The sequence below is a fragment of the Oncorhynchus masou genome, unplaced genomic scaffold (assembly GCF_036934945.1).
Source record: "Oncorhynchus masou masou isolate Uvic2021 unplaced genomic scaffold, UVic_Omas_1.1 unplaced_scaffold_5864, whole genome shotgun sequence".
Taxonomy (NCBI): Eukaryota; Metazoa; Chordata; class Actinopteri; order Salmoniformes; family Salmonidae; genus Oncorhynchus; species Oncorhynchus masou.
The window spans coordinates 1-19,512 of NW_027016768.1; the positions used below are offsets into that span (position 1 = coordinate 1).

Sequence of the window (19,512 nt, forward strand, 5' to 3'; positions counted from 1 at the left end):
AAAGAGAGAAAATAATATATCAAGTTCCCATCAGACCTCCGAAGCACTTCACTACACTGGACTTCTTCTGTACATAATATATTTCCAAACAATACAAGTATGACTCACTTTCACACACAGTGAAGTCAGTTTCCCACAGTACTCCAGTGGAGGAGAAGTATCCTTCCACACAGGAACAGGTGGAAGGTCCCTGGTGCATTGGTACACACAGAGTGGAGACCACATAGACCAGGGGTGTTAGCGCACTCATCTATGTCTACAGGGAGAAACAAACACTGGGATATACACACATACAGTAACAGATACACATACAAAGATACACCACACATATACACACACACTTTTACATGCAAGCATACACGCGCACTCTCAGTGAAGTATGTCACAGACCTAGGCATGGGTTTAAGGGGCTGGCTATGGCATCTGGGCTGGTGAGCAGGTAACCAAAGAGGCAGGTACAGCTGTGTGCTGCATTAGAGTTGGTACAGTTGGCATCGGGACCACACACGGTTTTGTTCAGACACTCATCAATGTCTGTAGGGTTCAAACCACAGATACAACTGATGAGAACAAGTTATGGTCTAGGTTATGTCCCAAATGGCACCCTATTCACTATACAGTATTTATACACCCTGTATACATATGCACCCTAAATACACTTTCACTATATACATACACCCTGTATACATATACACCCTACATACACATTCACTATATACATACATTCTGAATACATATACATACATCTTATACATCATTCACTATATACATACACCCTGTATACATATACATACACCCTATACACATATTCACTGTATACATATGCATACATACATCTTATACATCATTCACTATGGACATACACCCTGTATACATATACAGCCTACATTCACTACATACATACACCCTGTGAACATATACACCCTATATACACATTAACTGTATACATGCACCCCATACATATACATACACCTTACATACACATTCACTATATACATACACCCTATATACATATACATACACCCCATATACACATTCACTATATACATACCCCTGTGAACATATACACCCTGTATACACATTCACTGTATACATGCACCCTATATACATATACATACACCTTACATACACATTCACTATATACATACACCCTGTGAACATATACACCCTATATACACATTCACTGTATACATGCACCCTATATACATATACATACACCTTACATACACATTCACTATATACATACACCCTGTGAACATATACACCCTATATACACATTAACATGTATACATGCACCCTATATACATATACATACACCTTACATACACATTCACTATATACATACACCCTGTGAACATATACACCCTGTATACACATTCACTGTATACATGCACCCTATATACATATACATACACCTTACATACACATTCACTATATACATACACCCTGTGAACATATACACCCTATATACACATTCACTGTATACATGCACCCTATATACATATACATACACCTTACATACACATTCACTATATACATACACCCTGTGAACATATACACCCTATATACACATTCACTGTATACATGCACCCTATATACATATACATACACCTTACATACACATTCACTATATACATACACCCTGTGAACATATACACCCTATATACACATTCACTGTATACATGCACCCTATATACATATACATACACCTTACATACACATTCACTATATACATATACATACACCTTACATACACATTCACTATATACATACACCCTGTGAACATATACACCCTATATACACATTAACTGTATACATGCACCCTATATACATATACATACACCCCATATACACATTCACTATATACATACACCCTATATACATATACATATACCCCATATACACATTCGCTATATACATACACCCTGTGTACATATACATACACCCCAGATACACATTCACTATATACATATACCCTGTGTACATATACATACACCCCATATACACATTCACTATATACATACACCCTGTGTACATATACACCCCAGATACACATTCACTATATACATACACCCTGTGTACATATACATACACCCCATATACACATTCACTATATACATACACCCTATATACATATACATACACCCCATATACACATTCACTATATACATACACCCTGTGAACATATACACCCTGTATACACATTCACTATATACATATACCCTGTGTACATATACATACACCCCATATACACATTCACTATATACATACACCCTATATACATATACATATACCCCATATACACATTCGCTATATACATACACCCTGTGTACATATACATACACCCCAGATACACATTCACTATATACATATACCCTGTGTACATATACATACACCCCATATACACATTCACTATATACATACACCCTGTGTACATATACACCCCAGATACACATTCACTATATACATACACCCTGTGTACATATACATACACCCCATATACACATTCACTATATACATACACCCTGTGAACATATACACCCTGTATACACATTCACTATATACATATACCCTGTGTACATATACATACACCCCATATACACATTCACTATATACATACACCCTGTGTACATATACATACACCCCATATACACATTCACTATATACATAGGGAATAGGGTGCCATTTGGGATGTAAACCGAGTCAGTGCCCCATGATACAGTATGTTAACGACAACAGCAGTGAGACAACACAGTACCTATACAGGGGTTGGTCTTGCTGGGGTCGAGGCCTGGGTTTGTGGGTGAGAAGCCTAGGAGACAGGTACAGTTGTGGGCTCCTGGTGTGTTGGTACAGACAGACTGCTGACCACAGATGGTTGAGTTGAAACACTCGTCAATATCTGTGGGGGTTCAATAGTTGAATAGTTCAGTTAGCATCTTAGCATCTTACGACAGGGTGCCAGGCAGCATCCAGGTTGACAACATTATGGTCAGTAGTATGATATAGATAATAATACACTGTAACATAAAATGCTACCATGAGTTCTTCCATCTCTTTTAGGAAGCACTGTAAATTAGCATAAGTTAGATGTAATGATGCAATACACATGACTGTTGTTATCCATTCAATATGTTCATGTTTTACTGGTCCCTATCTATATAAATGGTTTATATTGAAATATTTAAAACGTTTTGTCAGATTTATCACAGAAAGCTAGTGTTAGTGCTGTTCAGAGACCTTGGCAGTCGAAGGGTCCGTCAGGCTTGTATCCGTTGTAACAGGTGCAGGTGTAATTTCCTGGTGTGTTTGTACATTTACCAAAACCACCACAAACCTTCTCAATCTCCACACACTCATTCACATCTGGGGGGACATAGATTTAATATGCCAATATTTACAAAGTTCCACAAATCAAAGCACACAAAACTAGACAGCGTTCAACAATTTTATTTTCTGTATGTTTAAAAAAAATCTTGCTTACACAGCAGACAGCAGACAAATTCACACATATATATTCACAAAGTTAAAAACAGCAAAAAATGCAGGTATGTCATTCATAGCAGCCCTGAAATTCAAACTCTGGTCTCATGTTATTGATATGATTGGTGCAGTAGGTGTATGAGTGGTGAACATACCTGTGCAGGGGTTGTGGGTTGGGTTGAGTGCCAAGGCTGGGTCTGAGGGTACAAACCCCTCTAGACAGCTACAGTTGTAGACTCCTGGTAAATTAGTACAGTTGGAATGTGGACCGCAGAGATTAGCGGTCTCCTCACACTCATTGATATCTGTTGGGGAGGGTTAGGACAGAGTTAGAGGCTATCTTCTACATCTGTCTGGCCAGACAGAAAGACAGCCAGACAGCCAGACAGCCATACAGACAGACAGACAGACAGACAGACAGACAGACAGACAGACAGACAGACAGACAGACAGACAGACAGACAGACAGACTGACAGACAGACTGATCAAACAGGTAGGACTGTCTAAACTGATTTCACTGATAAAACCAGCCAGCCAGCCAGCCAGCCAGACAGCCAGACAGACAGACAGACAGACAGACAGACAGACTGATCAAACAGGTAGGACTGTCTAAACTGATTTCACTGATAAAACCAGACAGCCCATTACAAAGCTACTACGGCACTTCTACCTTGGCAACCGTAGGATTGGTTTGTGGGTAGATGTTTTGGAGGTATCTGGTATCCAGAGACACATTGACAGCCTCCATTCTTGGTTGTACTACACTCTGCAAGGGGCCGCAGGAGCCTACTACACAGTTCCTATGGTCTGAACAGAGAGGACAGACACACAGTCTACTTTAACAATCTACTATTTTAGCTTGGAACAATGGGACACAAGAGCAGGTTCACTTCAAGTCAGATATAATGTCTCTGTGACCTTAACAGATTGACTGCTTCGAAAACAAGTAGCTTGCTTTATGATTTACTACTCTTTTAGTATACACCAATCCATCAATTAAACTTCAGATAAAGTACATTTTAACAGCTCAATATACTTAAGAGCTAAATAGACAATAAAATGTGTTTGGGAGGAGAACGGAACAAGTCAAATAAAAAGCAGGGTATTTCTCAACTCGCTACTCACATGTCACATAACCCATGTAGTCGATTGGGTGGTTGTTCATCTGCCTGTACACATAGAATCCTCCAGAAGAGCAGTAGATCACTTGAATAGCTACATTGTAATTACAGCAGGAACCTGCGTTCCCACAGGCGTTGCCCGTAGTTGGAGTCTCAGACTCTGACTGAGGATGTGTAAAGGTCAGATGGATGGGATAATATACCCCGCTGTAATAGAGTGGAGCACATTGTGGAACGACGGTGTCCCCTCCGATCCCGACGTAGCGCACCCATATGTGTGTTCGCTGTATGTCGGTATTGATGGGGTAGCCGGGGATAGAGGAAGAGCTGAAGAGATAGTTACGCCGAGGCTCATCCAGAGCCGTGTAGCCATCACAGGAACCTGGGTGGAAGAAGAAGACAATAGAAAATACAGCCCCAATGCCAGGGTTTCGCTATGGGCCACTGTTCCATCATCAGGAGAAATTGGACACATTGCCCCTACGACAGTTACTTCTGTACTGTTAATCCCCCTACCACATATCAGAACTCATAATCAAACTGATCACATAGAATATAGAATATGAGACATGCAGAGGTTATTTAAAGAACTTCCCACAGAGCATAGACATCAATTCAACGTCTATTCCACATTGGTTAAATGTCATTTCATTGAAATGACGTGGAAACAATGTTGATTCAACCAGTCTGTGCAAGGTGGTAACTTACCATTAGGATAAGAGGAAGTCCCAATGATGAACAGAGAACCTGAAAGGAAGGAGAAGACACAAAGTCAAGGACAGACAGTAATACTAGATGGTGATCATTTGGGATAAAATACTGAAATATCAGTTCACTCACCCAGGAGTAGAGACAGAGAACAGTAGCTCATCCTGACAGATCCCTCTTCCAGAGGGCTGAATACATTGAATACCTTCACCCAGTCTAACCCATACGTGCATCAGAGAAACATCTCAATTTGCACACCATCCAAAACTCTGTTATCAGAAGGTTTGAGACTTATACAAATGATCTGGTTTAGGTTTGGATACAAACCTCCATCTTAAAAACACAAAGTGAGGAGACGCTGGCTGAGGTCCGCTATTCTTTCACTGATGGCATGGAGGAAGAGGGGGATGTCATCCATTTAGAGGCCTGCTCTGTGGTAAACTGATAGCATAACACAGCCTCAGACAATTACAACAGGCAACTCAAATTGGCTTTGGAATTTCAGAAAGCCTAATAAGGATTTTTGTCAGAGTCCTTAAAAGAACAGTGGGTTTGGAGTCAGGCGCAGAGCAGAGAGGTTCGAATAAATGTATATTTTATTACCGGAGGAAAACAGTCCGCTAAAACCACAAGGCGCATCAACTGACCGGCCCATACACAGGACCCAAAATGTCCGGAAAAATAAAATACCATTGAACACCCACAAACTAACAGAATAACAAATCCGCACAAACCTAGGTGGGCCTAACAGGCTTAAATAGTTATGATTACCCCCCTGATTCTTTGGTGGGAGTTGTGACAGTACCCCCACTGATTCTTTGGTGGGAGTTGTGACAGTACACCCCCTGATTCTGTAAAGTGTAATTATAAATGTCCGTGTCCAGTTGCAGGTGCTTCTCCAAAAGTTTGAGAATATTCAGAAATATATATATTTATAATCTATGTTTTATATCAAGTGAGAAATGCCTCTTGCATGTGTGTAGATCTTTGTTTTGGTAGCACTGTGGGATGCCCTGTAATCTACTTCTACACATGGCAGAGCGACCACATAGCATACAAACAACTAGTTCCTGCAAAGATGTTTGAGACTGTAAGATGTCTGGCTGCTAAAATGTCGAGGAACTCCTCACTTAGTGCAAAACATGGATTTCATATCTTTCTGAATCTTCTCGTGCTTTGGAGAACAGCCTGGGCACAGACATTTATCAGATACATTTACAGAACCAGCAAGAAAGTATCTGCAAGAACAGATTAGTTGAATTTAACAATTTAATGAAGGATAGGAAAATTGCCTGTTACATTGCCAGAACCAGCCAGTAAACCTGGCTGTAACTGAGGATTCGATTAAGCTGCCAAGGGTTGCACCGGTCGATGGCTCGTGACATGAACAGGCAAAAGAGGAGAGGGAGGAGCGACGCCTTAATTCTAACAGTAATCAGCGCTGCTCTGTAATTTGTGCTGCCCATATTGTTGACAGAGGGCTGCATGGTGCATCGTTCTGGAAACAAACAACATGTCTTTTCCATAAAGTATATGTTTGGAAGACAGATAAAGAAGATATGCGTTTTCATCATGAGAGCAAACACTTCGATGTGAAAACACTGAATCCTACTCATTACTCCACGTGCTTAACCTACGTCCTTTTGTTTTCAGCACTTTTTGGACTTTGCCGTCGGCCAGAGCAGGGCAACCGGCTCACGCCAGGGAGGTACCCTTGTTCCAAAAGGAATGCAATCACTTTTCACGCAGTGCAAACTCATACCGAGCAATCTTAATTGAATCCCCTCATTGTAATTTAGTAGGCTAATGGTATGATCCTGGACCGGGCCCTTTAGAGGCCAATTTGTTGATTTGAGACTGCACTTGCCTTACCTGTGTCTGTTCAGCTATGCACAGACTACTTCTATTGTGCTCAGTGTATCGTCCAATGTAGTACATCTTCCAAGACTATGTGATTGACATGTTGAATTATATGGCGCCTTCCGATGATCACTAAGACCCGTAGCTGTAATCTAATAAATATTTGAGCCCTTCAACCTGCCTTGAATCTTATTTACAGTCTCTGTCGATATGACTGCTAAGGTCTTTCTACAGAATACTTCATTTAAGTTTTACAGAATGCTTAGTTCAAGTTTTACAGAATACTTAATTCAAAATTTGCACCAAGATTAAAGAGGCGCTCATAAAGATTAGTGCCTATCACAGGTCCTTACGTTATGTTTTAATTCAGGTGAGGAGGTTTACACAAATTTCCATTTTGTCAAATAAAATCCACAGATTCTCAAAGTTTTGGATACTGTGAAAATCCCTTGCTTCCTTAGACTCCCCTTGTAGGTTTCAAGTGTGTGTGCACATCAGGGCAGTGTTCTTTTAAACAAAGAAAGTCTGTAACATTGCTGCTGAGCTTGAAGACAGACAGGTTAGACCTTGATTTCTATCTCACCTGTTGACCAATGATGGTTCTCCAGGACACACCCTTAGCTCAGTAGGATGATATTGCATCCATTACAGCCTTGTTACCCAACTAATCCTTTCAACATGCAGTTAGTGATACCTATGTTAAACTACCCAGACAGTTATACAAGTTATCAGAGACATGTGAGAACAATTCAACATCCAGTTATACTAGCTATGATTCTTTCAAAGGCATAAAAAGCTTTTCAAGTTTGTTCACAGACTTTGTCTAACACCCAAGAAACATTTTATAATGAAATAGGGCCCAACTTCAAAATGCTCACTATGTCCTAAATCAAGTAAGTACATTCCTTCATATGATGTGGGAGTGCCCTGCAGTTAAATGCTGCAGCACAACCATTATGTTACTTAATGATGATAGCTCATTGAATCTCTCAATCAGTCTGCTGATTGAGCTGCAAAACTCCTGCAATTTGGCACCACCTCACTCTGTCCCATTGAACCAGTGGATACAGTTACTATTAGAAGTTCTAACAACATTATTGACCACGAGAACGAATGGAGCTAGTCAAGGAACAATTGAGGCCTGGACAAATATACTTCCTCTGTAAAGAACTCTCTCAGATGCGGGAGGAATGGGACAAGGCAGGGTGGGAAGGGTTGGGAATAATGCCTTCCGGGCGAGTGTAAAGGGGACTGAGGGGGGTTGGGGGAATGGGACAGGGCAGGGTGGGAAGGGGTGGGGAATAATGCCTTCCGGGTGGGTGTAAAGGGGACTGAGGGGGTTGGGGGAATGGGACAGGGCAGGGTGGGAAGGGGTGGGGAATAATGCCTTCCGGGTGGGTGTAAAGGGGACTGAGGGGTTGGGGGAATGGGACAAGACAGGGTGGGAAGGGGTGGGAATAATGCCTTCCGGGCGGGTGTAAAGGGGACTGAGGGGGTTGGGGGGAATGGGACAGGGCAGGGTGGGAAGGGGTGGGAATAATGCCTTCCGGGCGAGTGTAAAGGGGACTGAGGGGGTTGGGGGGGGAATGGGACAGGGCAGGGTGGGAAGGGGTGGGAATAATGCCTTCCGGGCGAGTGTAAAGGGGACTGAGGGGGTTGGTTGGGGGAATGGGACAGGGCAGGGTGGGAAGGGGTGGGGCCTTCCCGGGTGGGTGTAAGGGGACTGAGGGGTTGGGGGATGGGACAGGGCAGGGTGGGAAGGGGTGGGAATAATGCCTTCCGGGTGGGTGTAAGGGGACTGAGGGGGTTGGGGGAATGGGACAAGACAGGGTGGGAAGGGTGGGAATAATGCCTTCGGGTGGGTGTAAAGGGGCTGAGGGGGTTGGGGGGGGAATGGGACAGGGCAGGGTGGGAAGGGGTGGGAATAATGCCTTCCGGGTGGGTGTAAAGGGGACTGAGGGGTTGGGGGAATGGGACAAGACAGGGTGGGAAGGGGTGGGAATAATGCCTTCCGGGTGGAGTGTAAAGGGGGCTGAGGGGGTTGGGGGAATGGGTTGGGGAAGCATTTTTGTTTATTTCCCTTACATACAGAAATATTACAAAACTGTTGATGCTGTCCTCTGTCGCTGTATGCATTTCTCTGATACCTGCAACTCCCTTCTGAAAAAATTACAATCTTATTAAAAAGTTGGTCATAGAAAACAGGGACAAAACCATTCTGATGGAGAGGAGCGATACTGTGGATGGACTTGACAGAACAAAGACAGAAAGAAGAAAAGAAATAGAAATAAGTAAAATAGTGCGTCATTACTCACTGTTTTGCCTGTGCTGTCAATTTGTCTTGTAAACTGGACATGCTCTGTTGCATCTGATGATCTCTATGTAAATACAGCACACTGACAAGACAAATGGAAAATAAAGAAACCAAGAACAAAAACACGTTTTTCAACTCCCTGTGTTCATGTGAATAAGATTTGAGAGGTAAATGGCAGCTGTCTTTGTACGACCTGGTTTATTTGTAAATGGATTTTCTACCATTATCTGCAGTCCTCTCTCAACATGCTTTCAGGGGTTCAGGGCAGTTCATTTGAGTGATGAGGGAGGCCAAAGCAAAGATTCTATGTAAAAGCCTGCTTATGTCAATTCTCTGAGTCTTCATTTGTATACTAGTCTATAATGTTTTTTGTTTATTTGCTTCTTGATATTTCTGTAAATAGTATAGTATTCCCTTCCTTATTCTGAATTTCAATAATTGCAAAGAAATGTAGTTATATGACCGTGTGTCCCAGTCCAGTGGCCTCATTTATCAAAGTTGCATCAAAGATGCATGTCAATTTGTCTTGTAATGGTTTGGGGAAGCACACAAAGACTCTAAACCTAAGGTGCATTCAGGTCACTTGAATGTTTGCTAAGTTGCTTGGAGCCGGCTTGTACTGAGCGACACATTTACCCAAAACGTTCTTTCTTAAATGTTATTGAACAGACTTTGAGAATTATTTTTGCTCCGTTTGGTGGGTGTGGCTTGAAACAATGAGTGATCAATTTAAAGGGTGGTTGCCATGCTGACTGCGTTCCCCAATCCACAACCCAACCCCTCCCAGTTTTTCAACTGGTCCTTCAGTAGCACCGTTTCCGGTCAATTAAACATTCCAGAATGTAAAAACTTACTGAACGCAGCCCTTGCCAATACGCCGGTGTTCCTGCAAAAGTTGGTATTTATCAATTATGAACTTGACAGGAAAGTATGATTATTTCACAGTCCATACTCTCAGATCATGCGTATGCACAACTTCTAGTAGTTGATCAATTGTATTGCAAGCAAATATTGTTATTTTGAGGGAAATGTACAATTTTTAATTCTGTAATAATGGTAGTTTAATCTAAACATTATAATGTAGGCCTAATGATAAAACAGATGCATTTGCTGTTGGTAAGGAGATCGCAAGGCAGCATGTGGCTTTATGTGCTTATTTTACTTGTATTATATAGTCCTAAATCATAATCATATTACAGGACGTCTCTCCTTTACTGACATGACTGACTTATTCCCACTACACAACAAATATTAGCCTACCATTTATCCACCACTCATTTAATAGCCAAACTTCCTCAAAAATAAATAGCTAGACAGGTAGCCTATTTAAAATATTTGACAGCTAGGCTACAGTAGGCCAATTGAAGTGCAATTGGAACACAACATCATAGCCTATTTAAATGTAGAGCCAATACCAAGGGAGGAGATTGAAACACAATAATCTGTTGAGAAACAAAATAGTCAACCTGGACTCAGGGTTTACGTAACATGGTAAATGAAAAATCCAGGCTGCTCAAATCAGAATGATATGTTACGTTTGGCATGGTATGTATTAATATGTTACTCATTTCAATTCGTATGATATGTTATGAACTACAATTTGTATGATATGTTGCGAATTACAATTTGTTGTGGCTTATGATAGCTAGATGGCTAGGTGGCTAATGCTAATATTAGCTAGGTGGTTAACGTTAGCTAGGCTATGGATTAGGGGGTTTAGGTTAGTGTTAAGGTTAGGGTTAAGGTTAAGGGTTAGGGTTATGGGAAGGGTTAGCTAACATGCAAAGTAGTTGCAAAGTAGCTAAAAAGTAGTATGCAGTTGCAAAGTTGCTAATTAACTAAAATGCTAAAGTTGTTTGTGATGAGACCGAACACGCCACTTTGGGTTGTTAGACTACTTTAGATAAATGTAATCTAATTTGCCATTGCATTATCTTTTAAAAACTTTCATAGCATCTTCAACATCTTCAAATCATACAGCCAATGAGGGTGCTTTTGTACCATTAAAGGTGAATGGAGTGCGTTTTCCAGGCAGGGTTGTAACACTCCTTCACAAGTGCATAAATATAGTATGGCTGTAATTTATTAATGAAAATGCGTATATATTGCACGATACAGTTTGATAAATAAAAATAATTTGTTGGTAAATAACGAGTCTTGGCAAATATGTAGCAAGGTAGAATCACAGCAGCCTACTGTAGATGGTCTCTCAACAGTTGTCAACCAGATGTTTTCAATCATTAATCGTCACCAAGGATTTAAAGTAATTGTACAGTGAAAATCTCACTTTTAAAAGTCAATTTCTGTTAACTTGTACGCAAATAATGTTGACCGGTTATACTCGTACTTGTGGCCAACGCATTAATTGGAGAAAAAAACACTTCAAAAATCACACCTCAAACTTTTATCTCAAACAATGTTTAAAATATGCTTGCTATTTCCTCACATAGGATGATATCATCTAACTGCAATAATTATACTTTTTAGAAGGAATGTAATGAATTATAGGTCATATTTCATAGATAACTGGAAACAATGGACAGTTGTTTTAATAATAGGATATTCTTTGGTTTCGCGGCACGAGCCTATGGCACATATCTACTAAGAACTAAGTGCTGTTTGAATTTGTTTTCCGGCCGACCATTATTCTTGACGGAACGGTTGGCGGAAAGCAGCAATACTTGTCATCTGTTAGTGTTATTTTAGATCCTTAGTACGTCCCTACCGAAATAAAGGAAAAGATTTATGGTTAGGTTGGGTAGGAAGTCAAAGGATACTAGATAGTACTAACCCAATACAAATATTTAACGAACGACTGCATGAGTAACGTTAGCTACCAGATATTAAGTGCTAGATACATTCTAATATGAAATGTTATCCATGACTTACGTTTGATTACCTACAAAGCAACATATTTTTGTTTCGCACATTTTGAAGAGGTAGGTTGACTGGGTCAATATATTTCTTGAGTGTCTTAGCCTACTGTTAACTAGCTACAGACTAACGTACAGTAAGTAGTAACTTAGCTCTATCAGAGGAAGAGGCGAAGCGTTTAATATCCAAAATATATGGTTATATAGCTAACGTTAGTACATAAAATGACCACAAACAACTGCCTTATGATGAGTAATATCTGCATATGCTGAGACCGAAGTCAGTTAAGCACGTCCTATAGTGTTCTATCTTGCTATGAACTGAATTTTTTTCGTTATACTTCAACAGGTGATCACTTACAGGTGACTGCTTGACTAAGAATAGGGGCATACTGCCTCTGTATACAGTCGACCATGGCGTCATTGGTAAGTCTTGGGTGTATGGTTTACTTGTAGGGTCAACATGACGGTATCAGTCTATTGCTCAACACATTTGCTTCATCTGTTGCTTGCTTATCTCATTGTCAGGCTTGCTGGGCATTAATATGGAGATGGTCCCCCTTTACTGCTATAGCAGCCTCCACTGTTCTGGGAAAAGCTTTCAGTAGATGTTGGAACATTGCTGCAGGGATTTGCTTCCATTCTGAATTCAGCCACAAAAACATTAGTGAGGTCGGGCATTGATGTTGGGCATTTAGGCCACTGGCTCTCAGTCGTCATTCCAAATCATCAAAAGGTGTTCCTTGGGGTTGAGGTCAGGGCTCTGTGCAGGCCAGTCAAGTTCTTCCACCGATCTCGACAAACTATTTCTGTATGGACCTTGCTTTGTCATGCTGAAACAGGAAAGGGCCTTCCCCAAACTGTTGCCACAAAGTTTGAAGCACAGAATCGTCTAGAATGTCAATGTCTGCTGTAGCGTTAAGATTTCCTTTACCGAAACTAAGGAGCCTGAACATGAAAAACAGCCCCGGACCATTATTCCTCCTCCACCAAACTTTACAGTCTGCACTATGCATTGGGGCAGGTAGTGTTCTGGCATCCGCCAAATTCAGATTCGTCCTTTAGACTGCCAAATGGTGAAACGTGATTCATCACTCCAGAGAACGCATTTCCACTGCTCCAGAGTCCAATGGAGGCAAGCTTCACATCACTTTAGCCGACGCTTGGCATTGTGATTTTAGGCTTATGTGCGGCTGCTCGGCCATGGAAACCCATTACATGAAGCTCCTGACAAACAGTTATTGTACTACGTTGCTTCCAGAGGCAGTTTGGAACTTGGTAGTGAGTGTTGCAACTGAGGACAGACGATTTATACGAGCTTCAGCACTCGGCGGTCCCGTTCTGTGAGCTTGTGTGGCCTACCACTGCGCGGCTGATCCGTTGTTGCTCCTAAATGTTTCCACTTCACAATAACAGCAGTTAGAGTTGACCGGGGCAGCTCTAACGGCAGAAATTTAACGACTAGTTGGAAAGGTGGCATCCTTTGAAGGATTTGAAAATCACTGAGCTCTTCACTAAGGGCAGTCTACTGCCAATGTTTGTCTATGTTTATTGCATGTCTGTGTGCTCAATTTTTATACACCTGCCAGCAACGAGTGTGGCTGAAATAGCCGAATCCACTCATTTGAAGGGGTGTCCACTTACATTTGTATATGTAGTGTAGCAAACTGTGTGTGTTTTTACAGGGTGGAAGCAGTTCCTCTTCTACAGAGTACATAGTCCGGGTCCCCAAGTAAGTACTATCCAAGGCCTACAGGCATTGGGTTCTCATTTAACATTTGACCACAGAAGGCCAATGTGTACAACATTCCCGACTCTCTGTCTAACCGTTAATAATCATTTCATGCAATACGGTTTTGGAAACCTCACTCTACTTTCAAATCACCCCAAAATAATTTTCCAAGTACAAAAGACACTGCATAATTTTAACACGGATTCCCACAGAGGTTTTTTTCGCGTTGCACATTTATCTGAATTACGACACTTCCTGAGCTAATGGAAACGCGGGAGTGAACACATAAAAAAACATCTCAAACAAAAACCTCAGTTGATAAAACAGCTAACTTTCCCTAAGTGTATCTTCTGTATGTGTAGTGTTCCAAGCAGGACATACAATTTACTTTTTGGTTCACCAGCCACTGTGTCAGGTAGATTTAAAAAATCTACCAGCCACTCAGATCTTTACATTGCAGTATTCATCTAAAATAGATGTATTTTATTCCCTCCTCAATCTACATACAATGGTTTATAATGACAAAGCGAAAACAGGTCTTCAGACATTTTTGCACATTTTATAAAAAAAATATAAATAGATCCCTTATTTACATAAGTATTCAGAGCCTTTGCTATGAGACCCTAAAAATGAGCTCCGTTGCATCCTGTTTCCATTGATCATCCTTGAGATGTTTCTACAACTTGATTGAAGTCCACCTGTGGTAAATTCAATTGATTTGACATGATTTGGAAAGGCACACACCTGTCTATATAAGGTCCCATAGTTGACAGTGCATGGTCAGAGCAAAAACCAAGCCATGAGGTCGGAGGAATTGCCGTAGATCTCGGAGACAGGTTTAATACTCGAGGCTGTAATCGCTGCCAATGGTGCTTCAACAAAATAATGAGTAAAGGGTCTGAATACTTACTTACTTTCAGTTCGTAATTGTAATTATTTTATTCTAAAACTCTTTTTCTTTGTCATTATGGAGTGTAGATTAGTAACGTAACAATGTGGAAAAAGTCAAGAGGTCTGAATACTTTCCGAATGTACATGATGTGGTATCTACATGAATCATGATATAGCTTACACCACTAACCTGTGTGTGTGTGTAGGAACACCAGTAAGAAGTACAGCATCATGGCCTTTAACTCTGGGGACAAAGTAAACTGCTCCTCCTGGACCCAGGTATGCAGGCCAACTCTCTGGGCCAACTCTCTGGGAAACTCCCTCTCATTACAACTTTCCTCAATAGGCTACTAGAACACTCAATGATTCTCTCTCCCTGTCTGTCTCTCCTTCGTTCTCTCTTCCTCCATGTCTCTTCCTCCCTCCCTGTCTCTCTCTCTCTCTCCCCCCCGTCTCTCCCCCCCGTGTCTCTCTCTCCCCCCCGTCTCTCTCTCTCCCCCCGTCTCTCTCTCCCCCGTCTCTCTCTCCCCCCGTCTCTCTCTCCCCCGTCTCTCTCTCTCCCCCGTCTCTCTCTCCCCCGTCTCTCTCTCTCCCCGTCTCTCTCTCCCCGTCTCTCTCTCCCCGTCTCTCTCTCTCCCCGTCTCTCTCTCTCTCTCCCCGTCTCTCTCTCTCTCCCCCGTCTCTCTCTCTCTCTCCCCCGTCTCTCTCTCTCCCCCCGTCTCTCTCTCCCCTCCGTCTCTCTCTCCCCCGCCTCTCTCCCCCTCTCTCTTCCCCGTCTCTCTCTCTCTCCCCGTCTTCTCTCTCCCCCCCGTCTCTCTCTCTCCCCCGTTCTCTCTCTCTCCACCCGTCTCTCTCTCTCCACCCGTCTCTCTCTCTCCACCCGTCTCTCTCTCTCCCCCCGTCTCTCTCTCTTCCCCCTCTGCTCTCTCTTCCCCGTCTCTCTCTCTCCCCCGTCTCTCTCTCTCCCCCGTCTCTCTCTCTCCCCGTCCTCTCTCTCTCCCGTTCTCTCTCTCCCCGTCTCTCTCTCTCTCCCCCGTTCTCTCCCCCCATCTCTCTCTCTCCACCCGTCCCTCTTTCTCCCCCCGTCTCTCTCTCTCTCTCCGCCCGTCTCTCTCTCTCTCGTCTCCTCTCCTTCTATTATTTATATAACCTTCTGCACTTCTCATCTCCCTACTCCGCTCCCGTTGTCCCATCCGTCTCACGCTCTGTCTACTCTCCTCCCTCCTTTACCCCTACCCCCAGGCTCGTATGGAGCGGGACATGAGTAACAGGAGGATGTATGGTGTGGAGGAGACTGAGGAGGGGGCGGCAGGCAGTGAGTTTGGGAAGAAGCAGAGGGAGGAGGCACGCAGGAAGAAGTTTGGAATCGTTACCAGGGAGTTCAAGGTGGAGGACCAACCCTGGATCCTCAAGGTCAACGGCAAGGCAGGGAAGAGGTGAGGCAGACAAACACACACACAATGGCAAAGCAGGGAGGAGGTAGGCTACACACAGGTCTTCAGGTTACCTTTACTTAGCTCTGGTTCTCTCACAAATACTTACCAAGCCATCCTTTGTCTTTCTGTAAATCCCATATAGCCTGAACTATCCTTTTATATCAACATGTTTCTCTCTGTTTCAGGTTCAAGGCACGAAGAAAGGGGGCATAACGGAGAATGCGTCCTACTACATCTTTACCCAGTGTCCTGACGGGGCCTTTGAGGCCTTCCCCGTCAACGGTTGGTACAACTTCGTGCCCCAGGCCAAACACCGCACGCTGACCGCCGAGGGGGCAGAGGAGGAGTGGGGCAGGTGAGGAGATGGTGGAGGGAGGGAGACAGGTGTGGGGAGAGAGTGGCAGGAGAAGGGGAAATACTGAGGGGAAGAATAAAGATGGGGATGCAAATTCAACCCTCAGGTAAAACACTAGGGGGTAGATGTGGGGGAACGTAGGGGTACACACATACTTCTCCCCCCTCAGGAGGAACAAGGTGGTGAACCACTTCAGCATCATGCCCAGAGGCGCCTGCGGGAGCAGGAGAGAGGGCCGGACGATGATGACGAGGAGGGCGAGAAGGGGGGGAAGAAGAAAAAGAAGAAGGGAGGAAGAGGAGGGGACCTGCGCATCCATGACCTGGAGGATGACCTGGAGCTGAGCAGTGATGAGAGCGACAGCAGTGGAGGAGAAGGTAAGGAGAGAAGAGAGCTGAGCAGTGATGTGAGCGACAGCAGTAGAGGAGAAGGTGAGGAGAGAAGAGAGCTGAGCAGTGATGAGAGCAGTGGAGTAGAAGGTGAGGAGAGAAGAGAGCTGAGCAGTGATGAGAGCGACAGCAGTAGAGGAGAAGGTGAGGAGAGAAGAGAGCTGAGCAGTGATGAGAGCAGAGATGGAGGAGAAGGTGAGGAGAGAAGAGAGCTGAGCAGTGATGAGAGCAACCGCAGTAGAGGAGAAGGTAAGGAGAGAAGGAGAGAAGAGAGCTGAGCAGTGATGAGAGCGACAGCAGTAGAGGAGAAGGTGAGGAGAGAAGAGAGCTGAGCAGTGATGAGAGCAGTGGAGTAGAAGGTGAGGAGAGAAGAGAGCTGAGCAGTGATGAGAGCAACCGCAGCGGAGGAGAAGGTGAGGAGAGAAGAGAGCTGAGCAGTGATGAGAGCAACCGCAGCGGAGGAGAAGGTAATGAGAGAAGAGAGCTGAGCAGTGATGAGAGCAACCGCAGCGGAGGAGAAGGTAAGGAGAGAAGAGAGCTGAGCAGTGATGAGAGCGACAGCAGTGGAGGAGAAGGTAAGGAGAGAAGAGAGCTGAGCAGTGGAGGAGAAGGTGAGGAGAGCTGAGCAGTGATGAGCGACAGCAGTGGAGGAGAAGGTGAGGAGAGATGGACGAAGGTGAGGAGAGAGGCGAGCTCAGAAGTGACGGGCAACAGTGGCGTGCGAGAAGGTTTGGGCTTTTTTCCGATTCATCTTTCCTCGATTCGTTGCATTGTCTCGTCTTGACCTTCTCCAATACGGTTGAGAACGAGGCGAGGAGATGGGATGTGAGGAGTCGCAGAAAGATCAACTGAGATGGAGTAGAGGAAAGTGACAGCAGCTTCTGTGGAGAGAAGGATGGGTTGGATGGGTGGAGGGAGGAGAGAAGGATGGAAGGAGGGGGATGGAGAGAAGGGAGGAGAGAAGGATGGAAGGAGGGGGATGGAGAGAAGGATGAAAGGGAGGTTGGAGGGAGGGAGAGCCCAGTAATGATGAGAATGAAGGCAGAGTAGAAAGAGGCATGGGAGTCATTCAACCTCAAAAGGCACAAGAAACGTTTTGGACACCCACCAATCAGATTGATCTGAAATGGTATCTGCAGTTAGAAACAGATCAGATTCGCATTTCTTGAAAGTTATTTTTCTGAAAGACAATTAGAACTCAAATTGAAAGCTCGTTGATTGCACCCAAATTGGCCATTTCAATTGATAGGATTTATATAATATTCAATAAATATAGTTCCCAACATCCGATATGGACCAAACTTCTTCTTAACAACGATTAAGACGTGAGGAATCCAAACAAATGGTGAAAATCACCACAGACCCCTTAGTTGTCTGGACTTCACAGAGATACACACACACAAGAAATGAACACAGATGCAATGTATTTTTTTAAACAAATGTTTTACATTGTAATTTGGGTAAACAAACATGTGGGATACAGCAAAGTGTTTCTGATATATTAGATATGATATCGATATTTAACAGCAGCAAAAAATACAACCGATATCAACGTGGATTATCCATGTCGGTGCTCATCACTAGTATACAGTGTGTATAAACCACGTGTCTGTTAGCTGAAGACGCATCTCAATGTCGAACAAATAAGTACATTTTACATGTTCAACTGTTGAATTGTTAGAAGGTGCATCTCCCTTTACGTTCCCTCTCTTTTCTCTCCCCCTCTTCCTCTCAGATGGAGACAGCAAGCCCAAGAAGAAAGAGGGGGATGTGAAGGGAAGGGGAAGAAGAAGAAGAAGAAGAAGAAGAGGGGCAGTGACAGCGAGGCTAATAGGGACAGTGACGATGGAGACTTTGAGGGCCTGGAAGTCGACTACATGTCAGATGAGAGCAGGTGACACACACACACACACAGACTCAAAGATAAACATACAGATACACACACACACACACACACAGACTCAAAGATAAACATACAGATACACACACACACACACAGACTCAAAGATAAACATACAGACACACACAGACTCAAAGATAAACATACAGATACACACACACACAGACACACACACACACACAGACTCAAAGATAAACATACAGATACACACACACACAGACTCACAGATAAACATACAGATACACACACACACAGACAGACTCACAGATACACACACACACCCACACACAGACAGACTCACAGATACACACACACACCCACACACAGACAGACTCACAGATACACACACACACAGACAGACTCACAGATACACACACACACCCACACACAGACAGACTCACAGATACACACAGACTCACAGATACACACACACACAGACTCACAGATAC

General features: G+C 43.3%; 3 pseudogenes; all 3 read left to right on the forward strand.

The window, feature by feature from the left end:
• Positions 1-722: 722 nt before the first annotated feature.
• On the forward strand, positions 723-1,354 carry LOC135539138 (uncharacterized; annotated as a pseudogene).
• A 132-nt stretch (positions 1,355-1,486) lies between these two features.
• Positions 1,487-2,882, forward strand: LOC135539139 (uncharacterized; annotated as a pseudogene).
• Positions 2,883-12,235: 9,353 nt separating this feature from the next.
• LOC135539137 (general transcription factor IIF subunit 1-like) lies at positions 12,236-19,138 on the forward strand (annotated as a pseudogene).
• The last annotated feature ends 374 nt before the right edge of the window (positions 19,139-19,512 follow it).